This window comes from Prionailurus bengalensis, chromosome A1 (assembly GCF_016509475.1).
Source record: "Prionailurus bengalensis isolate Pbe53 chromosome A1, Fcat_Pben_1.1_paternal_pri, whole genome shotgun sequence".
Lineage (NCBI taxonomy): Eukaryota > Metazoa > Chordata > Mammalia > Carnivora > Felidae > Prionailurus > Prionailurus bengalensis.
Window position 1 is genome coordinate 69379010 of NC_057343.1, and position 25843 is coordinate 69404852.

At 39.7% G+C, this 25843-nt stretch overlaps 1 protein-coding gene across 1 annotated transcript in view; it reads left to right on the forward strand.

Moving 5' to 3' along the window:
* RAP2A (RAP2A, member of RAS oncogene family) overlaps positions 1-25843 on the forward strand; it is a 36821-nt gene that overhangs the window by 6752 nt on the left and 4226 nt on the right. The window lies entirely within an intron of this gene.

Below are 25843 nucleotides of genomic sequence, written 5' to 3' on the forward strand. Positions count from 1 at the left end.
AGAGATCATTATTATAATTTTTTTTTTAAGGGAGAGGGGTCAAAAGTAATTTAAGTAGCCAGCCAACCATTCTACTGCACACAGACAAAAGATACCACTGTCCCTGCATATTGGTAAGTCCTCTGACAAGAACAAACGGATGATTTGACCACCGACCACTGAATGAGAAATACTCTGGTCACCAGGCAAGTGGATGATGTTGACTTTCTAGTGTTCCTTTAGGAAAAGATCAGGTAATGAATAGGGTCACTAAGGAGGAGGTGGAGGAACTGATAAGATAGTTCTAGATGACTCAACCAATAGGCAGAGCCAACGAGGCTGGAATCTTTTTATTTGTTAAAGTTTTTCAGTTAGTAATACACTTGAGTGTTTTCTCTGTGTCCTCTTCCAGGAAATTATATGTGGCACACTACAATGCATAGATTATACATTTACACATATTTCTAAGCAATGAACTTGACATAAAGGCATGTATATCATACTTAACTCAAGAGATTTTTTTTCAAGGATAATTTTTATGTTACACAGTTTTTTTTCTTAGCCATTGTCTTCAAACCTAAGCCCCTGGGGAAGGATGTGTGATTCCACTCTTAAGGGAGTTTTTTTGCTTCTGTTTTGACTTTTCCTTGTTATCTGTTTCTCTCCATCTGTTCTTACCTACTATTTTCATATATACTTATATTTTTCTGGCCTACAGAATAAAAAGAATTCTAAGTATGCTACATTTTTTTTTTGGAAAAATATTTCAGTTTGGATATGAGTAGATTCTAACGAGATACAAATGATAGAGACAGAATAGTTACAAAAGTATAAATGTAGAGATATTTCTGTAAGAAATGCATCATGAAATTTTAATAGCGTGCAGAAATACACCATATATATTTGCCTTTTTGTTACTTTGACAGCTGTGCTTATTATATTAAAAATTATTCTCAGGGGCACCTGGGTGGCCCAGTTGGTTGAGAACCGACTCTTGATTTCAGCTCTGGTCATGATCTCATGGTCACGGGATAGAGACCCTGCATATGGCTCTGAGCTTTCAGTACAGAGCCTGCTTGGGATTCTCTCTCTCCCTCCCTCTCTGTCCCTCCCCTGTTCGGGCATGCTCACACATGCTTGCTCTCTCCCCCCAAAAATAAATACACTTAAAAAAATTATTGTCAGCCTGACAGAGAAGTTAAAACATACCTTTATGCTTTACCAGATCAAATTGTGCCTTTTGGGGGAATAATACCAATAATGGTAATGCTATGACTTTAGATGACTGCATTTCAATAAAGTATATAAGTTAGGTATAAACATATGGGTAAAGTTTTAAGATTATCAAAATACCTAAAAATAACATATCTCTAGTCGCGAAGATTTTAACATGGTATGTACTAAATACTCTTTGAATAGATTTAACTGTAAACCTCCAAAAGATTGAAATCTCGGGGCGCCTGGGGTGGCTCAGTCAGTTAAGCGTCTAACTTCAGCTCAGGTCATGATCTTGCGGTTCATGGGTTCAAACCCCGCATTGGGCTCTGTGCTGACAGCTCAGAGCCTGGAGCCTGCTTCAGATTCTGTGTCTCCCTCTCTCTCTGCCCCTCCCCTGCTTGCACTCGGTCTCTGTCTCAAAAATGAATAAAAACGTTAAAATTTAAAAAAAAGATTGAAATCTCTTTGGAAATATGGGACCTAATATTCCAACTAGTTCACCTTTTATTCTTGTAGGAAAACCCTAAAAAAAACAAAAACAAAACACCTACATTAGCCTGATTTTTAATATATTTCAGTTTAAATTAATGGTCACAGCTGTGAAATAAAATTTATTTAGGCCTGTGAATCAAAAGAAGATTATTGAGTTTCTGAATCAAATATCAACAGCACATTGTATTGAAGTCTTGGTTTGGTAAGTCCAGTAACAAAGCAACGTTGGAAGTCTTTGGAATCTGATGCATTTTGACCTGATGTTGAAAATATTACACATTGCTAAAAACTGTATCTGAATAAGCTATTTTAAATAGATTACAGTGTGTAAATTAAGTACACTTTGAAATTATACATTTTTTACTCAAAATGCTGAAAGATATTCACTGTCAGAATTGGATAGTTTGTTGTTTTTGCTTTGTTCTGTTTTTTAGTTTCTCTAATATCTTAATATGTTTAAGGCTTGAAAACATACTAAAATTGATTTCTTAAGGGAAAATACAGTGATTTATAATTTTTCTGTTTCTTAAAAATTTTTTATAATATAATATATATAATATATATAATGTAATATGACTATAATATATAATTTTATAATATATTTATATAATATATATAAGTAAAATAAAAAATGAGTTATAACTGACAATTTTTTTCACTTAGTGAAATTACACAAGAAAAACATTGTAAACTGTTATTTAAAACATTTAGAAGTGTTTGTTACCCCTTAAACATGATGATTTGATATGTGTATATATTGCAAAACAATCACTACAGTAAGTTTAATTAACATCCATCACCACATATAGCTGTAATTTTTGTGTGTGTGATGACAATTTTACAATTTTCTCTTACCAGCTTTCAAATATAGTTATTCTAACTGTAGTCACCATGCTGTTATAACTGGAAATCTGTATGTTTTGACTACCTCTCTCTTCTCTTTTTCTCATACACATACGCACACACATACACACACACACACACACACACATTCTGCCAACCATCAATCTGTTCTATGTATCTATGAGTTCAGGTTTTTGTTTTAAGATTCCACATATAAGTGAAATCATACAGTATTTGTCTTACTCTGGCATACTTCACTTAGCATAATGTCCTCAAGGTCTGTCCATGTTGTTTCAAATGTCAGGATTTCCTTCTTTTTTTGTGGCTGAATAATATTCTGTGTGTGTGTGTGTGTGTGTGTGTGTGTGTGTGTGTGTATACATACATACATACATACATACATACATACTACGTTTTCCCTGTCCATTCATTCATCGGTGGACACTTGGGTTTCTCCACGTCTTGGCTATTATGCCTCAGTGACCGTGGAAGTGCAGATACCTCTTCAAGACGGTGATTTCGTTTTCTTTGTATAAATACCCAGAAGTAGAATTGCTAGATCACATGTAGTTCTACTTCTAACTTTTTGAGGAACCTCCATACTGTTTTGCATGGTGGCTGTATCAGTTTGCATTCCCACCAACAGTGCACAAGGATTCTTTTTCTCCACATCCTTGCCAACATTTGTTATCTCTTGCCGTTTTGATAATTGCCATTCTAACAGGTGCAAGGTGATATCTCATGGTGGTTTTGATCTGTATTTCCTTGATGATTAAAGCACCATTTCATATGTTGGTTGGCCATCTGTACATCCTCTTTGGGAAAATGTCCATTCAGATCCTTTACCCATTTTTTTTTTAATTGAGTTGTTTTGTTTCTATCAAGTTGTATGAGTTCTTTGTATATTTTAGATATTAACCTCTTACCAGATTTATGTTTGAAAATACTTTCTCCCATTTCATAGATTGCCTTTTCATCTTGTTGATGGTTTTCTTTGCTACGCAGAAGCTTTTTAGTTTGATGTGGTCCCATTTATTTATTTTTCTTCTGTTAACCTTTGCTTTGGTGTGAAATCCCAAAAATCCTTGCCAAAACCAGTCTCAGGGAGTTTACTCTCTATATTTCCTTCAAAGAATTTTATGGTTTCAGGTCTTCTGTTCAAGACTTTAATCTATTTGAGTTGATTTTTGTGTATGGTAGAGATACTGATCCAGTGTCATTCTTCTGCATGTGGCTGTCCAGTTTTTCCAACACTATTTACTGAAGAGGCTATCCTTTCCCCATTGTATAGTTGTGGCTTTTTTTGTTGTGAATTAGTTGACCATGTATGCATATGTTTATTTCTGGGTTTTCTAGTCTGTTCCATTGATCTCTGTGTCTATTTTTTATGTCAGTGCCATACAGTTTTGGTTACTGTAGCTTTGGAATTTAGTTTGAAATCAGGAAGTGTGACACCTCCAGTTTGGCTCTTTCTCAAGATTGCTTTGGCTGTTCAGGGTCTCCTGTGCTTCCACACAAATTTTAGATTTGTTCTATTTCTGTGAAAAATGGCATTGGATTTGATAGGGATTGCACCGAATCTGTAGATTGCTGTGAGCAGTACGGATATCTTAACAGTATTGTTTCAATTCACAAGCATGGAGTGTTTTCCCCGTTTATTTGTGTCTTTAGTTTCTTTCGTCAGTAGCTTATGTTTTGTTTTTTAATTGTTATAATCTATCAAAAAAACCAAAGTATTGAAAAAATAACACATCTATGTATCTGCTTCCATGCATTCACTCAGCAGTGGCTGTCACATTTTCTTAATCGTGGCCCTAAGTTAAGAGATACGTTTTACATTGTGACACAGCACACATGCACATGCACAGCATAAATATGTCTAACTAAAACCAGAGTTTCATGAAATAATAGTTAAATTTCCTATGTTGTTTGTAATATTTTTTCTACTTTATTCTTTTTTATTTCATTTTTTTTTCAACGTTTATTTATTTTTGGGACAGAGAGAGACAGAGCATGAACGGGGGAAGGGCAGAGAGAGAGGGAGACACAGAATCGGAAACAGGCTCCAGGCTCTGAGCCATCAGCCCAGAGCCCGACGCGGGGCTCGAACTCACGGACCGCAAGATCGTGACCTGGCTGAAGTCGGACGCTTAACCGACTGCGCCACCCAGGCGCCCCTATTTCATTGTTTTTAAATGTTCTTCTTGATCAACTCAATTGATCTCATCACACAGTTTGAAAAGGGCTGTCCTAGAATGTCTGTCCTCCAAGAAAAAATAAATACAACGATCTCAGTAATAGTTAGCAACATTTATCTTTTCTTCCTGCTTTCCCAGTTTCCAGCAGCCCTACATAAATGCTACAAAAATGAAACACTTCCTAACCTGAGTTAGTAACATGCTAACCTCTGTTACAGAGAAAGATGAAGTTCAGACTCTAAACAAAAAGATACATAAAGTCTGCCTTTTGAAGAAGCATGTGTTTGTGCGTGTTAAAAACATGACATTTTTCTCATTTCTTGTGTAATTTTATTCATTCTGGTAAGGCAGGATAGCTCCTGCCTCATGAAGACTTAAGACAGAAAGAGATGCTGTAGTGACACTCAGACTGGAACGTGTGATTGCAGGATGGTCCAGCTTTGCCACAGGCTGCCGAAGAAGCTTTGGAAAGTGATCTTTATAAGAGGTTTGCTGCCTCTGTCCAGGATGATATTGATTCAGCTCTCCCTGTGACAGTAAAAATAGATGAAGATGACCATAATTATATATATATATATCTTGATATCACTTAGGAGAAATGCCCAAGAGAAACATCATAAACCCTTACTTAAAACATTTAGGAGTGTTATCTCTCATGCTTTTCTAAGGAGCAACCCTTGCAAATTAATAATTCAAATGTGGAAATACCTCATCATGTTAATAATTCATTACATTTTCGTATTTTCTTTTCTATTAGGGATCTTTACAGCTTTCTGTAAATGAAATCTCAGGTGTTTTTCTCTGCCCCGGGATGGAGAATTTTGTTGTTTTGTTCTAAACTCTAAATACATCCATCCTTAGATTTCCAGGGAATGTAACAACTACCGTATATATGATAATTGCTCTAATTTGGCATTTTATTTTCTTATGCAAACTGATCTTATTTATAAATATGGTAAGTGTTAACTGGTTAAAGCTGAGTTGCAGTACTTAGTCATGTAATTAGAGGCAAGTTAACATTATCTGCATCTCAACGGCCTTGTCTGTAATATGGGTATAATACTGATGAGGTAATGAATGTAGTGTTTCTTTACATGGTAACCCTAAAATACCAGTAGTAAAGTTTCGCCGAAAATCACACAAATAGGAATGAAGTCTAAAGTATTCATCTGACTTTATAAAACAGTATACTGCCCCACGTTTTCTTCAGAGTTAGACTTGCCTTACCGTATCTAGATAGCTATATAGCTAATTTAGTATTGCATTTCCATTTTTTTCCCACTGCTTTCTCATCTGGGTGTGAAGTCCTAGTACAGTATGTTATAGAAATTATAGCATAGACTCTGGGGGTTTTGTCTTTGCCTTCCAGTAGAGACTGTGTTGGCTATAATTGGTGACAGTATGTTTTTGTGACTCACGAAGAATTGTGATGATTTTCAGTACATATATTTTAAGTACAAAGAACACATTACAAAAAGTGATGAGGCATATAGTAAGTATTTGTTAAATAACACTTCTTCTTGAAAATGTTGGTAATGGTAATAGACCTTTTTATGAATACCAGAAACTATTCATGGGGTTAAAGATCATTTTAATACTCTTCAATGGCCAGTTTAGATAGGTAGGTAGGTAGGTAGGGATAGATAGTTTAGAGACCGAGAAATGTTGACCGAGCTTTTTAATAAATTGATTCCAGAAGTTTTATTTGTCTTTGTATAAAAGTCATCACTGTCGGGTGCCTGGGTGGCGCAGTCGGTTAAGCGTCCGACTTCAGCCAGGTCACGATCTCGCGCTCCGTGAGTTCGAGCCCCACGTCAGGCTCTGGACTGATGGCTCGGAGCCTGGAGCCTGTTTCCAATTCTGTGTCTCCCTCTCTGCCCCTCCCCCGTTCATGCTCTGTCTCTCTCTGTCCCAAAAATAAATAAACGTTGAAAAAAATTTTTTTTTAAAAAAAAGTCATCACTGTCGGGGCGCCTGGGGTGGCTCAGTCGGTTAAGCGTCCGACTTCGACTCAGGTCATGATCTCGCGGTTCGTGAGTTCGAGCCCCGCATCGGGCTCTGTGCTGATGGCTCGGAGCCTGGAGCCTGCTTCGGATTCTGTGTCTCCCTCTCTCTGGCCCTCCCTCTCTCTCTCTCTCTGAAAAATAAATAAACATTAAAAAACATTAAAAAAAAAAGTCATCACTGTCAACATTAAATACTATGCTTTAACCCACTTCATTTGCATAACATTGCCCTGGGCATTAAGCAAAATCAGTACAAGATAGTATCTAGCCTTCTGGTATGCCAGCATGTACTGTAAGTGAGTATATATTTGACAGTGTTGAGCTAATTACATATATATAGAGAGGGACAAAATGCTTTTTAAAACAATTTGATTTCTAAGTTCCAAAACATTTTTCCACCAAAAAACATTGCTTTTACCAGGGCCTCCTTTTCTTTTTTTTTTTTTTTTTTTTTTCAACGTTTATTTATTTTTGGGACAGAGAGAGACAGAGCATGAACGGGGGAGGGGCAGAGAGAGAGGGAGACACAGAATCGGAAACAGGCTCCAGGCTCTGAGCCACCAGCCCAGAGCCCGACGCGGGGCTCGAACTCACAGACTGCGAGATCGTGACCTGGCTGAAGTCGGGACGCTTAACCGACTGCGCCACCCAGGCGCCCCAGGGCCTCCTTTTCTAAGGACTTTTTTCATGTGTTGTAACTCATTGTAGAAATGAAAACTTTGCCTGTAAGAGTAATGCCAACGATTATATATTTACTTCATTATGTTTAGTATATTTTGATCCTCCTTGGAAATGAAATCTTATTTTCTGTTTATATTTGGTTGTAAAATGGTTTGAGCAGAATTGTTATGTTAGTATATGTGCTGCCGAAGCGAGCACGCAGAATTGTTATTTTAGAAAGCATTAGAAAAGTAAACTAATTTGTGGAAAATTAAGAACAGTAGATTAGCTAGTCCTCCGGGAAGATAGCTGGGGACTAGTTAAAGATACTAGTTGATTATCAAGGATAGTCGAACATAGATTAAGAAATGAAGAGTAGGGGCACCTGAGTGACTCAGTGGGTGGAGTGTCCGGCTTCTGCTCGGGTCGTAATCTCAGGGATCGTGGTTTCAAGCCCCACATCGGGCTCACTGCTGTCAGTGCAGAGCCTGCTTGGGATCCTCTGTCCCCTCTCTCTGCCCCTCCCCCGCTCATACTCGCTCTCTCTTAAAAATAAATAGCCATTAAAAAAAAAGAAATGAATAAGCTTTACCTTTGTATATTTTTTGTCTTTGCATTTAGCAAAACTGAAATATCCAAATACGGTATATGTAAAATTATACTATCCAGAATGTCACCCCCACCTCCACTCAAATGACCCACATACACTCAAGACTGTTCTTTATCTGCTTTTGAACCAACACTCCAAACAAACACCGGCCATCAGTACTGTTGGTACCGTGGAGGGCTGGATGCCATGGCTCAGACAGATAGTTAAATACATGTATGCACACATGCTTCAGAGCTAACTGGAAATTGAGACAACTTTATTAGCATACTTTTGAAGAGCAGGAGATGAGGAAAGAACTTCTTCATGGTTAATTCAGTTTGTGCACAATTGTAAGGACACACAACTTCTTTTTCGGTGGTCTCACGCCGAGGAACAGTAACGTTTGCATAAACTCTGTCCTTGCTCTCAAATGGCCATTAACCGGGTTCGGCGTGCTGTGGCCTTCAGTGAGGAAGGACCTGAGCTGCTGCGTGGGGCGCTGGGTGGGAAGGATCCTCTGGCTGCGTTCGGGCTCAGCAGGGACCATGCCGTGGCCACCAGCAGCAGTTGCCCAGAGGGAAGCAGCCCTCATGGCACGTTTACACCCAGGCCTAACAAGTCAGCACCCCAGTCCCAGAGGTACGTACCTTTGAAAGGCTACCCTTGATGACAGAAAACGCTTACTCCTAAGACCACCCTGAGCACGTCATCTGGTTTCGTTGAAAGAAACGCTTGGACGTTTATGGAAGAAGGGACTGTTTGGGGAAAGGAGATTGGGTCCATGGCTCTCATCAGCACATCCTGTTTAAATAATGAGTCTGGAAGCTTTTCTTTGTAGACCATACTGATTGGCTTCTCACAATCCCTTATATCTTTTCCTTTAATTAAGTATCACTGCTTTGATCTGGTCCCCTTTCTCCAAAGGGGACTACCTGGACAGTTCAGGTGTCTGCCTGTGTCCATGGCACATTATTTACAGTACCCATTTCTATCTCAGAAGTGTCTCTGGGCAATAAATTATATGCCCATTCTACACTCTTACCTCAAATTCCCTGTTTTTAGTATCATCACAATTTAAATAGATGTTCATGATGTCTAGTCTATGTATAGAGTCTCTTCCTTTGACCTGGCCAACATCCTTTTGTACTGCATTTGTTAATTTGGATCAACAAATACATATGACCTTTTATTCGGTTTTTAAAGATGACATCATTTTCTCTAAGCATGCTGGATTAAAGATGGCTGCACATTCTTTGACACAACTCCCATTGAGAGGAGGATCCGTTTCCGTTCCCCTTGAATCTGGGCTGGCCTGCGACTACTTTGACCAACAGAGTGTGGCCAAAGTGATGCTAAGCAAGTCTTGGGCCTAGTCACTAACAAGACTAAGCACCTTCCACCATGGTCATTGGAAGCCCTGAGCTGCCGTGCCAGAGAAAGCATGGAAGAGGGCTGAGACTACAGTGGAGACTAGCCATGCCCACCAACATTCCAGGCCGGCGGTGAGGCCATCTTTGACCTTCCACTCAGCCCAACCCTAACCGAGCACCACTGAGTGAGCCCCGCCAGAAGAACTGCCCAGCTGAGCTCTGCCTAAATTCCTGAAATAATAGGAAAATGGTTATGTCAAGCCATTAAGTTTTGGAGCAGGTTTTTTGTTTGGTTTTTAAATGCAGCAATAATTATCTGAAACAACAAAACATGTTTAGGTAAACATGTTATTTTAGAAGTTACTTTGATAGAAGAGCACTATCTTTCTCTGTGAAGGTCTTAAAATATTATTAAAGGTAAACAATAAGTGAATGAGTTGATGTTGTATCTTAACTCTTAAAAGATGGCAGGTCGATGCGAGCACCTACCACCTGCCCTCACAGCGTACATGTCCTCACAGAGTACCTGCCCCGTGTCATTTTACTGTTCCCACCTACATACAATTAACTTTGAAGAGCAGATTTGATTGTATTAAGAACATAATATATTAAAGTTTAGTTTCCGCAGAAAAATCTAAGCATAGGTTTATACCCTTTGACATAAACTACCATCTATGTTAACAAGACAAGTTTCTTTCATGTATTTATTTGGTGCTAAACTGCTTCCATTTTGATATCCAGCACCTGACACTTAGAAAGTTTGCCGAATTAGTAAAGGTCCCTTCAGGTCATTACATTTCTGGATTTTGGCCCTCTTGCTCCCAAATATCTGGAGACCCCCCCCCCCCCATGCCACCATGAATCATGTTAAGCATTTCAGTAGCTAATGCAAGGCATGATAAAGAACATAAAAGAAACTATTCTCAGTAGTATACATCCAAAAATGCTTTTTTCAGCCTGGTGATCCTGGATATGCTTGAGTTGTTTCTGTGACATTTCCACCGTAGTCTACATGCAAAAGCTGTCATCTTGGAAGATCATCATTTCATTAATTCATTCCATTTATTTTTTATTTTTATTTTTTTCGCTTTTTATTTTTTGAGAGAGAGCACAAGCAGGGGAGGGGCAGAGAGAGAGGGAGACACAGAATCTGAAGCAGGCTCCAGGCTCCGAGCTGTCAGCACAGAGCCTGACATGGGGCTCGAACCCATGAACCATGAGATCATGCCCTGAGCCAAAGCCAGATGTTCAACCAGCTGAGCCACTCGGGTGCCCCTAACTCACTTTATTTTGTGTGTCTATAAGAGGATTGATTCCAGCACTGGAGGTAGAGCTATATGTAGGACGTTCATAGCCCTCGTCCTTCTGAGGCCCCTGATGTAACTGCAAAGGTAGCACAGCTGGTGTAAAGCAGAAACAAGACTTTATCTCAGAACTCCTCACTCGGCCTAGAGTTTTGTTTTGTTTTCAATTTTCTTTCATTAACTTACTAGGGCTTCAGAGCCATGGTTCATACTAACGACTTAGCGGTGTTTGGGGTGAGAAGGTGACCGGAGTAAGAAAAGAAACTTCGGTTTGGAGAAGATTGTCAGCCTTTGATATTAGAAGGAGTAGTATTTATCCTGTTTTTTTCGAAAACCAAATGGTCTTCAGTAGACGGTTAGATTTGGCCGTCCTTGCCAGGCGAATGGGAGCCAGACACAGAGGAGGTAAGATACTATGTCTGACATTTTTTGTACATTTTTACAGATATATCACCACAATTAAGATTCTAGAACTGACTTACTGGCAGATGGTTTGAGAGAACTTAGAAAAGAGTAATTAGCATTTCTGTAGTATTTTACAGTATCCATAATACTTTAATGGCTAATTCATGTAAAGTGCTTAGTGCAGTGCCTGGCCCCTACTAAGCCATCTACAGATGCTAGCTATTATTAGTAAAGTCATCACCATCGTGTTCCTCAACATAATTCCTAAGTATCGTTAAAATTTCTGCCACAAATAAGGAACCTGCAGCTCAGAAAGGTCACATGACATCCAAGGGAGCAGAGCTCAGCTTTTTCTAGTTAACCTGAAACCCAAATCCAGTTCTCTCTCCCTTATAATGCACTCCATGAGGATTTTAGCCGTTGACCAAATTGCAGTTGACCTTGACTCTTAGCCTAGGGATAAGCTTTGTCTAGTCAAGTGGCTTGGGGGGATGGAGAGAAAACTGTGCAATGTTTTAAGATAATAGTTGTGGGAGTGGCATATAGGATAGAGTACAGAGGTGAAGAATTGGAGGTGGGACCAGTTAGGAAGCGGTTACTTAGCTCAGGAATGAGTTATTTTGGAAATGGAAGGGTTTCTATAGCAGGAATGTAAATGAAGGGACAGATTGTCTCACGTCCAATAATCCTTGCTCTCCTCATCCTCTGTAATCACCACACTAGACCTACTACAGCCCCTCATCCCAAACCTGATGACTATTAAAGACTGTTGAAGACGTTTTTGCTTACCAGCCATTCTCCCTTGCTGGTTCCCACAGAGACTTCTTAGAACAGTTTATAACTTCTTTTACTTCAGGGTTGGTTTGAATTCTGTCACAGTATCTGTAGCTCTTCATTTCCAATGGTTGCTGTCGGGCACCATAATCTCCACCAATGGTGATAGTTTCCAGCTCCTTCATTGTGCAATTTTTTAATGTTTATTTATTTTTGAGGAGACAGAGCGCAAGCAGGGGAAGGGCAGAGAGAGATGGAGAGGGAGAGGTACAGTGCGAAGCAGGCCTCAGGCTCCTGGTCGTCAGCCCAGAGCACAGTGCGGGGCTCGATCCCACGAACCATGGGATTGTGACCTGAAAGAAATCAAGAGTTGGACGCTTAACTGACTGAGCCACCCAGGTGTTTCTGGTGCTGTTTGTATTGTAATTTGGAAAGTAAGAAATATTTTAGTATCTTACTACAATAGTGGAACAGTCTCCCAAGGCAAATATTCTTTTATTCATAATTTAAAAGTTCCTAAAAAGTTTTAGCTCTTCATAGCTTTGCTGCATCTTTAAATCGTCTCCATTCGGAGAGATGGCTTCTGAAAAGTATTTGTAATTGAACTTTAACTGTGTACCAGCTACAGAGGAATTCTCATTCATAAACATTTTCATCAGAAATTCTAAAATGAAGTGTCGAGAAGACGTATTCCATAAGTTAATAAACGGAGAGTTAGGTAACCGTTCAGACAACCTGCATGTGCCTGAGCAGCTGACTCAGTGTAGTCTTCTCAAGAACAAGAGCGGGACCTGTTTTGTGATGCACAGGTTTCGGATTTCAACTCTCACTAAAGGTAAAACGCACATTTTATGTCTGGACACATTTGTTCCTTTGATAGATGAAAGCTGTGTGTTCTTCATTTATGTGTCTCAACGTGAACTTTCCCTGCTATTTAAATTATGTAGGAAGACCCATACTTTGTTGACAGATTTTTAAAACGATAGATTTTGATTTGGTAGACCAAATATACATTAAAACACACACTAAAATTTAGCTACATATTAAAGTATCAAATACAGAGCAACAACTGCTTTCTAATACCTTATTTTGGGTATCTTGGATATTACGCTTTAAAAAAAAAAAATAAGGCGCCTGGGTGGCTCAGTCAGTTAAGTGACTGACTTTGACTCAGGTCATGATCTCACGGTTAATGGGTTCGAGCCCTGCATTGGGCTCTGTGCTGGCAGCTCGGAGCCTGGAGCCTGCCTCAGATTGTGTGTCTCCCTCTCTTTTTGCCCCTCCCCTGCTTGTGCTCTGTCTGTCTCTGTCTCTGTCTCTCTCAAATATAAATAAACATAAAATTAAAAAAAAAAAAATAAGAGAATCAACTGGTTAATTTTTTGCATTTGGTTTTTAAGTGACAAGGTTTTAGGCTTCTAGTTGTGAACACTTACTTACACACATTCCTGGGGTAGAAGATGCCCACTTCTAATATATAAAAAGCCAGGTTAAATGTAGTCATCAAGATTTTTTTTTCTTTCTAACATAGGTATTTGAAGTACTGTGGTATCTTGATATGCCCAAAAAGAACTAAGGTTAGATGGATCCAATTTATAAATCCGAGAGTGAAGAAAATGTTCAAAATTATCATTTTTATTTCCAGTGACATGCTCTTTAGTATTAGCATTCCTTACGCTTTCAGTCCTCGGGCAATTTTGAATATAAATTAAACAGCACAGAACTTGGACAGAAATGTAAAATTGATTAGCAGTGTTCAGCTGAGTAATAAACTAACTGATCGACTGAATCCTGCACTTTCTGTAACTGAAAAACCCTGTAGCCAACATGCATGCTCGCTCAATTTGTCCTGAAGGTTATTTTCTGTTCCAATTTTAATGAGGAAATCATTTAGATAATTATCTTCTTTATTGATTTTTTTTGTTTCAATTTATTATTTTTTTTTATTGAAGTATCACTTCTGTGCAGTAAAGTGCATACATCTTAGATGTCCAGCTGGATGCCTCTCCTGTATAGTCAAATCCCGGATGAATGTCCGGGACACAAATTTCGAGCAGCACAGCGGTTTCCCTTGTGTCCCACCCTGTCACTGCAGGCCCAAAGACCAGCACAATCAGTCACGTCTGTTCCTGGGCTCCTGGCTTCTGTTGTTCCAGGTACCCTTCGTGAGATTCATCTATGCTGCTGGTAGCAGGAGCTATTTCTTTCCTAAGCTGCAGTAGTTCCCCTCGAATGGACGTACCACGATTCCGTCATCTCTTCTGGGGGTGGGTTGGGGCCGTTACCATTAACGCTACTGTGAACATTCTAGTACGTATCTGGGGTTGCATTCATGTACACTTTCTCTTGGGGGTATACCTCGGAATGGGATTACTGGGTACGAATGCGTATTTGCAGCATGAGTAAATACTGCCAAATGATTTTCCAAAGTATTTGTACCAACTTAATCTCGCGCTCACATTGTCAGTTGTCTTAATCTTAGCTAACCTGGGAAGATTCCCATGGTGCCGCGTTGTGAGTTTAGTTTTTGTTTCCCTGGTGTGTAATGGTGTTGAGCACCTTTTCATTTGCTTCATGATGATTTGGGTGTCTTCTCCTAAGAAATACCTACTCCAGTGCTTTGTCCATTTAAAAATTGTACTGTTGTTTTCTTCTCTTTTGTAGAAGTCCTTTATACATTCTGGATAGAAGTCCTGTGTTAGATACATGTATTGCAAATACCTTTTCCCAATTTTTGGCTTACCTTTTCACTTGCTTAATAGTTTCTTTACATGAACATAATCTTAATTTTAGGGGCGTCTGGGTGGCTCAGTTGGTTAAGCGTCCGACTTCAGCTCAGGTCACGATCTCGCGGTCCGTGGGTTCGAGCCCCGCGTCGGGCTCTGGGTTGATGGCTCAGAGCCTGGAGCCTGCTTCCGATTCTGTGTCTCCCTCTCTCTCTGCCCCTCCCCTGTTCATGCTCTGTCTCTGTCTCAAAAATAAATAAACGTTAAAAAAAAATTTTTTTTTTAATTCTTAATTTTAATGAAGCCCAGTTTATTAACCTTTCCTTTTTTGGTTAGTTCTTTTTTCGTATCCTATTTAATATATTTTTAAGACTTTTAAGACTTCATTAAAGCAATAATTTAGAAGGAGCTTTAAAAATAGTACAATTACAGTGTTGTTTGATTATCATTCACAGATGTTCAGAAGTAAACAAAATGTCCAACTGGTAAGAGTTGAAGGCTAACATATCACTCTCTTTTTATTAATAGTAAGTTGAGAGTATATGGGAAGACCTTCAATAAGGTAAAATTTGAGTGGAAAATGATTGTTACCTTACCCAGTAAGATAACATGTCACATATGGAAAAAACATATAGGCCTTTAAAGAGACTCCCAGGTATAATCAGTGAAGGATGGGTGGAAATCTAAAGTAATATTAATAGAAACATGAAGTGAATAACCTGAGTAGGATATTTTAAAAATAAAAATTTTGTAGGAAAAGGAAGTAGCCAGTTCTATGGGAAAATCATCATTTTGTAAACTCTACGCTAAGAGGAGGTGGTCTTTAATGCTTATTAAGAACTCCATGATATACCAGAATCTTCTTTGTAAGAAGTAGTGATTTGGATAGCCAGGATCATTTTAAACACGGTCACAGTGAAAGTGTATTAGAAACAGGGTAATAGAAGGCATATGGTAGTTCCCTTTGTGGTCTTATATTCTTAGTCATACGATAAAACTATACTTATAAAAACAATAGTTTACCTATGAGTCATTTCTGATTTCTCTTTTTTTGTCAGAACCACTACCTGCTCTGTGTCTTTCAACCAGCCCTTAGTATGTCTTGTTGGTGCAATTTCCAAATATATTTTATGTCTTTTTTTTTTTTTTCTACTGCCATTGCCATCATCCCAGTTCAAGTCCTTGCTGTCTCCTGCCTAGACCACTTCAGGTGTCTTTTATCTTCCTGCTACTTTTGTGACCCTAAAATCCATTTTCTGTATGTTAGCGACACTGATCTCTTAACACATACGCCATGTAACTTCCCTGCCGAAAGTCCTTCAGTAGCTTTCTCCTCTTTCTCCTGTCCTTAGAATAGTAGCCATCGGTCTTCTTCATCCCTCATGCTCTTCTCTCCCCTTGCTCTTTATGATGTAACCATGCTAGTCTCCTTTTTGTTCCTTGAATAAGCCTACTACTTTCCTACTGCCTATCTTTAAAATCTTCTTCTGCCTAAAAGGTTTCATTCCTGGTTTTTCCCATGGCTCATTCAACTCTCAATCCTCAAGCTTGTGCTTAGATTTCATCTCCTGGAAATGCCTTCTTTGATCACCCAGTGTAATTAATATTGGCCTACGCAGGTTATTACATAGTAATATCGATTTTCTTTGTAACAGCCATCACAGTCTTTCGTTATATTGTCTGTTTGTGTATAGTGTTCCCTGCAATTTTTGAATGTAAACTTCAGGGACTTCATTTGTCGTATATCTCCAGTGCTTCACACAATGCCTAGTGGGTACTCAAGAGATGTATTCATGAAACCCTATGCACCCCAAGTTCTTTTTTTAATGTTTTATTCATTTTTGAGAGAGAGAGCTTAAGCATGGGAGGGGCAGAGAGAAGGGGACAGAGGATCCAAAGAAGACTCCATGCTGACAGCAGTGAGCCCATTGCGGGGCTCAAACTCACCAACTGTGAAATCATGACCTGAGCTAAAGTCAGATGCTCAACAAAGAGAGACCACCCAGCACTCCTATGCTCAATATAAAATGAAAATAAGAGTTCAGACAACCGAACTAATTTGTTACAAAAGTAAGGGAAGATTTTAAAAGAGATGAAATTTGACCTGAGCTTTGAATGGCAGTTAGAATTTGACTGGTAGGAAGTAATGAATCACTAAATTCTACACCTGAAACTCATATTACACTGTATGTTAACTAATTGGAATTTAAATAAAACCTTGAAAATAACTTGATTGGTGAGGACCACTATAGTTAGACGACCACCATGAACAAAGAGACAGAATTAAGAGCAGAAGATTCTCTTTGGAAAGTTGTAGGAAATAAGGTCAAATTAGATATGAAGGGCAAGAGTTTGGATAGCTGAAGAACTAAACGGAAAAGTTTATATATGACATGGTTAACAGTGGAAAGCTGTTGTCAGCCCCTGAGTAGGGGAGCATGGATGACATCATGTAAGTTAATCATTGCAAGGAATTGATGCATTTCACCTAAGTTTCTCTTTCAGGAGCATATTCTTCCAAGGTCTGTAGGGTCTGTAGTGATTTTTCCTATTTCATTCTGATATCATTAATTTGTGTCCTTGTTTTCTTAGTGTGGCTAGAGGTTTGTCAATTCTACTGATGTGGAACTAGTTTTTTTAGTTTTCTATTTAGGTCTATTTCTATTTAGATTTATTATATTGTTTTTCTGTCTTTGATTTATTTGATTTTTCCTATTATTTTTACTTTCTGCTTAATTTGGATTTTGTGCTTTTTCTAGTTTCTTAATGTAGAAGCATAGATCACTGGCTTGAGACATTTCTTCTTTTCAAATATAGACATTTAATGCTATGATAGTTCTCTGTGACCTGCTTTAACTGTGTCCCACAAATTTGGGTGTTTTTTTATTTTCTTTCCATTAAATCTTTCCTAGTTTTCCTTGTGATGTCTTCTTTAAGCCATGGGTTATTTAGAAGTATATGGTTCAGTTTCCAAACATTTGTAAATTTTCTCATATCTTCCTGTTACTAATTTTTCATTTAATTCCATTATGGTCTGAGAACATATTTTGTATCATTTCAATTCTTTGACATTTGTTACAGTTTTTATAGCCCAAATATGGTCTATCCTAGTGAATGTTCCAGGAGCACTTGGGAAGAATATATTCTGCTTTGTTGCATGGAGTGTTTTATAAATGTTAGATAAATTGTTTAATAGCCTTTTGCACTGCTACACAGTTTCTACAGTTGTGTTCATCTTCCCAGCAAAGTGGGCAGAAGATAGAAAGGAGAAAAGAAAAAGAGAGGAACATACAGAGATTTCCCATATAATCCCTGCCTACACATGCATAGCCTCCCCCATTATCAACATCTCCCACCACAGTAGTACATTTGTGACAATTGATGAACCTGCATTGACACATCGTAATCACCCAAAGTCCACAGTTTACCTTAGAGTTTACTCTTGGTGTTGTACATTCTGTGGATTTGGACGAATGTTTAATAACATGCATCCATCATTATGGTATCCTACAGAGTATTTTCACTGCCCTAAAAATACTGTGTTGCACCTGTTCATCCCTTCCCGTCTCCCACCCCAACTCCTGGCAACCTTTGATCTGTTAACTTGTCTCCATAGTTTTGTGTTTTGCAGAATATCATATAGCTGAAATCGTACAGTATGTAGTCTTTCCAGATTGGTTTCTTTCACTTAGTAATGTACATTTAGGGTTCCTCCCTGTCTTTTCATGGCTTGATAGCTGACTCCTTTTTACTGCTGAATGAAATCCCATTGTCTGGATGGACCACAGTTTATTTATCCATTCACCTACTGAAGGATATCGTGGTTGCTTCCAAATCTTGGCAATTATGTGTGAGGTTGCTATAAACATCCATGTGCAGGTTTTTATGTGGACACAAGTTTTCAGCTCCTTTGGGTAAATACTTGGGATTGCTAGACTGCGTGGTAAGAGTATGTGTAGTTTTGTAGGAAACCACCCAAGTGGCTAAACATTTTGCATTCCCACCAGAAGTGAATGAGAGTTCCTATAGCTTCACATCCTTCAGCATTTGGTGGTGTTAGTGTTCTGGATTTTGGCCACTCTAGTAGGAGTGTAGCAGTATCTCATTGCTTTAATTTGCATTTCCCTGATGACATATGATGGTAGAGCATCTTTTCATATGTTTATTTGCCACCTGTATATCTTCTTTGATGAGGTGTCTGTTAAGGTCTTCGACTGATTTTTTATTGGGTTGATGGTTTTCTTATTGTTGAGTTTCAAGACTCCTTTGTGTGTTTTGGATAATAAATCCTTTATCAGATGTATAAATATTTTCTCCTTCAGTTGGTTTTTAATACGACATTTAAAATGTCTCAGTTGCATTGTCATGATCAATTGGTCCCTCACAAACTACGAGGAATCGATTCTTCTGATACAGTGCCAGCTCTTAATTTCTAGGAAGGCAGATTATGTTTATTAACCTTGGTATGGAGTATCCCTGATAGCTTTGAATGTCTTTTTAGTGTCATTATTCTCCACGCTTAATTTTTGTATTACATTTACAGATTTCTCTCTCTTCCTCAGGATGCATTCTGAAACCAGCAGAAAGTCAGAGCAGAGGACTGTGGTTTCATTATTCAAGCTAAATTACCAGAAGTGCCCTTTTAAGATGAAATATTTGTCACTTCAAAACAAGTCAGTCTAGAGGAAGAGAGCAGCCTTACTTAGCTCATGGTTTCCATCCTTACAAGAAGTATTGATATTTCGTGCTAGCAAGCTGTGGTAGAAGCTGTCACCTCCTAGCCAAAAACAATCCTTTTTCTTCAGGACTGCCACAATACTTTACTGAAAGATTAAAAATATCAGTCCCACGGTTGCAGAAACAGGCACTCTTAACTTACACACTACTGGTTGTAATACAACTTTTGGGATGCCAGTTAAGACTCTGTGTGTGTGCACAACAATCTGATGAACTTAGAAATGTGATTTTTCTGGCCCACCTACACACATATTACATATACCTTTGAGACAGAAATCACACGTCTAAGTGTAGCTCATCAGACTGCTGTTTATGTTAGTAAAAAAAAAAATGAATCAGTAAAAAAATGCATTAATGGGGAAGAAGTAATTAAATTATGGTACAGTTAGAGTATAGAGTCTATAAAATGTAATACTACTTAGCCATTAATAAAACTTACATCATTTATTGAAATGGAAATTTCAAATATAATTGGTACAGTCTCCTTTTACAAAAACTAATATCTATGTTTATGTAGATTCATATAGGAAAATAGTCTGGAAGGATATATACCAGAAAGTTAGATTATTCTCATGGAAATGGGATTAAAAATGACTTTCATTTTCCTCCTTACCTATTTAAATATCGCTGGGATTTTTATCATTATTATGGCTGACCCTTGAACAGCATGGGTTTGAACAGTGAAGATCCACTTATATGCAGATTTTTTTCAATAAATAGAGTACAGTACTGTAAACGTGTTTCCTCTTTCTTAGGATTTTTTTTTTAATTTTTTTAACATTTATTTATTTCTGAAACAGAGAGAGACAGAGCATGAGCAGGGGAGGGGCAGAGAGAGAGGGAGACACAGAATCTGAAACAGGCTCCAGGCTCTGAGCTGTCTGCACAGAGCCCGACGTGGGGCTTGAACCCACGGACCACAAGATCATGACCTGAGCCGATTAAAAACCCGAAAGCCATTAAAAAACCACTGAGCCGAAATCTGACGCTTAACCGACTGAGCCACCCAGGTGCCCTTCTTTCTTAGGATTTTCTTAACATTTTCTTTTTTTAGCTTACTTTATTATAAGAATAAAGTATGTAATACATATAACAAAGTAAGTGTTAAATGACTGCTTTTGTTATCAGTAAGGCTTCCAGTCAACAGTAGGCTACTAGCAGTTAAGTTTTGGGGGAGTCTATATGCTGTCAGCGCCCCAATTCCCACATTGTTCAGGGTCGACTGTACTTACTTAATTTGAGCAGGGAGAGGAGAAAGAAAACCTATTTGCATTCTGGAGAAACAGATTTCTATATTCTAAAGGGTACAAGAACTAGGACCTATGGGAAGGGCCAAGATGTTACAAATGACAGCTCACGAGACAGGGATAAACCTTTTAACACTGGCTTTTTAACACTAATGTTTAACAGAACTGACAGAAAGGACAGAATGGGTTGTTTGAGATATGAGTTCCGCATCACTAATGATGTTCAAATATAGCCATTTGGTGAGGTTGTCATGGAAGTGGTTGGAGCCTCGAGTGGTTTGACATTTTGCCTTGAAACTCTCTTGGTAGATGTGATTTTTAACATGAGGGGAAGGTTGACTAAGGGGACCTATAAAAATCTTCCTGATTTTGGGGCGCCTGGGTGGCTCAGTCGGTTGGGCGTCCGACTTTGGCTCAGGTCATGATCTCGCGGTCTGTGAGTTCGAGCCCCGCGTCGGGCTCTGTGCTGACAGCTCAGAGCCTGGAGCCTGTTTCAGATTCTGTGTCTCCCTCTCTCTCTGACCTTCCCCCGTTCATGCTCTGTCTCTCTCTGTCTCAAAAATGAATAAACGTTAAAAAAAATTAAAAAAAAAAAATCTTCCTGATTTTCATTCCTGAATTCAGAGACAATTGTACTTCAACCTGCTTGTGCAAAAGTGACTTAGAAGAATGCAGCATGACACAGACCGTGAGATCGTGACCTGAGCTGAATTCAAGAGTGGTAAGAGCCTAACCGCTTAACCGACTGAGCCACCCAGGAGCCTCAGCCGGCCTTCTTTTCATACGCTTCCCTCCAAAGGAAGTTAAAGGTGCTGACCGTAGTGGTTTCTGTCTACACCTTATCACTGGTGAATAAATGAAGGGAAGAAGGAATTGATTCTGGATTTGCCGCAGTGGAAAACTATGAACTATGTCAACACAGTATGGTTTGAGGTCACGAAGCAACAGATTGGGCCAGTGTCTTCAAAACCCTGCTGACCCGCACGAGTAGTCTTCAGAGCTTACACATGTAGATATATATATTTTTTAATAGCCTCTTTGTGGGTCTCTGGTCCCATAAGTTCAGATCCAATAGGTCTGGAGTAGGGCCTGGGGATCAGTACTTTTTTTAATTCCCCAGTTATTTTGACAATTGGCCAAGTTTAGGCACAACCAGAAGTAAAACATACATACACACATACATATGCATACACACATATCAGGGCAGTTACCAAAAAAGAGAAAACAACATGAGACTATTGGAAAGCCATTAAAAAACCACTGGAATCCATTGGCAAGCATCAAATGTTGTGAACTCTGTGAAGCTACCTCACTGAGAAGCCTGTCGGCATTCTACAGCCGAGTGATACTCAAGCCTGAGTGTCTGATGATCCATTCAGTGCATTAGGCAGAGCTAGTTTTATTCATCAATATGTCATGTAATCATGCTCATGAATACAATAAACACTGTAAAAATCATGTCGATAAAACAACTGTTTGCAGACTATAAACAAATACAAGATTATTTGAGCTGCATGACCATAAACCTGCTCACGTTCTTAAATACCAAGGAGGGGCGCCTGGGTGGCTGAGTCGGTTAAGTGTCTGACTCTTGATTTCAGCTCAGGTCATGATCTCACGGTTCGTGGGTTCGAGTCCCACATTGGGCTCTGTGCTAACAGCTCAGAGCCTGGAGCCTGCTTCGGATGCTGTGTCTCCCTCTCTCTGCACCTCCCCCATTCTCTGTCTCCTCTCTCTCTCTCTCTCTCTCTCTCTCTCTCAAAAATAAACACTAAAAAAAAAAAAAAAAGATCATCCTGTTGGGTGTTGTGCCAAGAAGAGTGCTAAGCTGTCAGCCATCACTTGGTCAATGATAAGTACTGATTGTGGGAATGGCCCACTAGGTCCTGATTTTTAGCTTCGAAGCTGAAGCGCGCCTTGGAAACCTAGTCCAGCTCACTTTATAGTTCAAGAAACTGGGAACCAAGAGGTGAAGTTAATTTGCTAAATTCACAGAACTAGCTAGAGGCAGTTCAGGGACCGGAGTCCTGGTCTGGCTTTGTTGGTTTTTCAGCACACCCTTGCTGGAGCAGGGAGCAGGGCTTCCCCACGCTCCCCCTCTGTTGCGTCAACACAAGGCTTTTTTGCTTTTTTCCCTTTGCCTTCTCACCCGCCCGCCTTGAAGAGGATCCTGGTTTCTCCAAATCTTACCCCCTCCACACAGGACCCGTTCCGTCAGCCCAACCCAAAGCCTCGCCTCCCCTTCCGCACAGGTAGCTATATCTGGAGAAAGAAGGCTTTCCTGCTCTGCTTGCTCCTCTTCCCCTCCTGCTCAGCCCAGGGGACTGGAGAAGGCGAAGGCTGGCGGCAGGTGGCTGCTTCGTTCCTTGACTCGGGGTCAGTCTCTCCTGCCTGTCGGTCCTCAGGAGCTCCTCACCTCCCTTCTGACACTTCGAGCAGCTGTGTCCTCGCAGCAGCGGGCAGGCGGGACAGGAAAGAAGCACCACCCCGCGTTTCCCCAGCACTCGGGGCTTTCTAGGGCATCCTGTGAGGTTTACAGCAACCTGTGCGTTCAGTGGGAACAGATCCCCTGACTCCCTTTTTACCGACAAGGAAGTGACTACAGGTGAATACGGTGCAAGGTTTGCTCAGTCTTGCAGCCTCAGTGGCCAGGCTGGAAGCCGAGCCTCCAAATCCCAGTTTCGAATCTTTTCTGCGGTGTCATGTATTAATGTTAACAGCAAGAGACACAACTTCTCACCGTCTGCTATTCCGAGATGTAGAGAATACTTCTTTTTCCCAAAGAGCTTTGAAAGTCTTCTGAGGACATCAGTCGGAATTGCTCCAGCCGTTTTAGCATCTGGGTCTTAGAGAAGACCACTGACCATTCAGATAGTGATAATAATGGCCAGGCTCTCTGCTACTAAACTGTCACCTTCACTGGACAGTTAACTAAATGCTGTTACATACGGACTTATGTTTGCAGTGTTCTTGTTGCCCTTTTGAGAATCCGTTGGCAACATTTATTCAGATTCTTGATTCAAACGGTGCGTGATACAACTGCTAATGATTTGATACGTTTGCAAGTTTTGAAAATCCACACAGCTGTAGCGTTCAGTTAGAAGTGTAAGAACTATTTCTTTACCTATAAAACATGATTTCATACTTTATTTAAACTAAAAACATAGTCTCTAAAACACTTACTGCTTAACTAATAAGAGAAAGTGATGTCATCACTTTCCCTGTTAAGGATGGTCCACAGAGATTGAAATCAATTTTTAACCCGATTAAATTCAACCAATACATCTTTCGGGATTGTATTCATGTTTATGTTCTTTCCCTGCCAAACAAGGTGATTTAAAGTAACGCTGCAGTGTATATACTCTCATAAGGAAAACCAAAATGCAGTTAAAAGCTTGCGAGTAAAATAAGTTCGGAAGGCTGAGAGGGCTCATATGCAAAGCAGCTGGTCCGCAGCGTTTGTAATGCAGCTTCACCTTGCTGCCACTTGTCCTTGCAGAGGCCACCGGGCACACGTAATTGTTTGTAGGGAAGAGTCCTAGAAGGTGTGAAAAACCCGTGTGTCGTACGGCCAGAGCTCGCAGTAGGATCTGAGGCCACAAAGCACAAGGCCCAGCTGGGCCACAGTAAATTCAGATAAAGCCACTGATACACATTGGAGTTTGTCCAAATCCATTTCCTGCAAAAGAATACCCAAGTTCTAGATTTACCTTTGATACGGTTGTCCCCACACATTTTTAAGTTGTTTTTATGTTCCAGATTGCTAAGTGGCGCACTGCTGGGAGCCCTCTTGTTGAAACAGTTCTCAGTTTGAGTGCCAGAGACAGAAGTGAGACTCTGGTGGGAATATAGTTTGCTTTACAAGCGTGAGTGAGGGGAGAGAACCAATTTCACCGAGTGAGGAGACCGTGGAAGGATTCTCACTCATATTAACCACCTGCCCAGCACTCAGTTTCCTGAATGATAAAAACTCTGTACGAACCCCGCCTCAGTGAAGTCCTATGTGGTAGTTTTCTCTTCTGATGGAGTGGCCGCGTCCTGTCATATTTGTTATCCTTATGTGCAATGGTGTGGTTTACTTCCTTTATAGATTAGAGATGCATTCTGCTTAGAGGAAGGTACACACACACAGACACACTGATTTATACTAAAATCACGAGAAGCTTTAAAAATGATATTTGGGGCACTTGGGTAGCTCATGTGATTAAGCATCTGACTCTTGATTTTGGCTCAGGTCGTGATCTCATGGTTCATGAGATCAAGCCCCTGTCTGGCTGTGCACTAACAGCGTGGAGTCTGCTTGGGATTCTCTCTCTTCCTGGCTCTCTGCCTCTTCCCTGCTCATGCTCTCTTGCTCTCTCTCTAAAAAATACATAAACTTAAAAAAATTAGAAAATAAATAAATGATGTTTAAAGTAAAAATGATAGCCTTAGGAAAATATATTAGCAACATTTCTTAGAACAAACAAACAATATTAGTAAATAACTATGCAGAGTAGCACCATGTATTTTTACACTGTGAGTAACAATCATAAAGAGAATCGATCAGCTTTAGGTATCAAAATGATTTAGGGCCTTTTTACTTTGTTCTTTTCATACCGTTTTGTTATCCTTTAGTCTAGCTTTTTTCCAGATGTCATAACTCACAGACGCCTTATCTTTTTCTGGCTGCTATAACAAAAAAACCTCAGAATGTGGGGCTTAAACAACAGTTTGGAGGCAGGAAGTCCAAGATCAAGCCTCTGCCAGCTTCTGTGTGTGGTGAGGGCCTGCTTCCCTCGTTCTTGGACTCATCTTTTTGCTGAGTCCTCACATAGGGTTGGGGCAAGGGAGCACTCCCCTATCTCTTTTCCATATAAAAGGGCACCAATCCCATCCATGATGAAATCACTGCCCCAAAGCCCCAAACTCTTAAATTCAATCACAGTGGGGCTTAGGCTTCAACACTGGGAAGAAGGGGCACAAACATTCGGCCTATGGCACACTTGTGCTGGTTAGGAAGGAAGGGACGGCATCAAATAAAGCTAATGACTGAAATGTTTCCTCCTTGCAGGCTGAAAAGAACCATGATGTCTTTCAACTGGCTAATCTGGAACAGTTTTATCAAAGGGATAGAATGTAGTCATATTTGATAGTTTCCATCCTAATGATTTCTACTGTCTTTTGTCTTAGGAACTATTCCAACATGACCAGTTTTGTATATTTATGGAACGGAGTAAAATGCTGACAATTATAAATCGTTTGCTTGCTCAGTAGAGCTATTACTTCATCAACCGAAATTTTGAGTAAGCATCT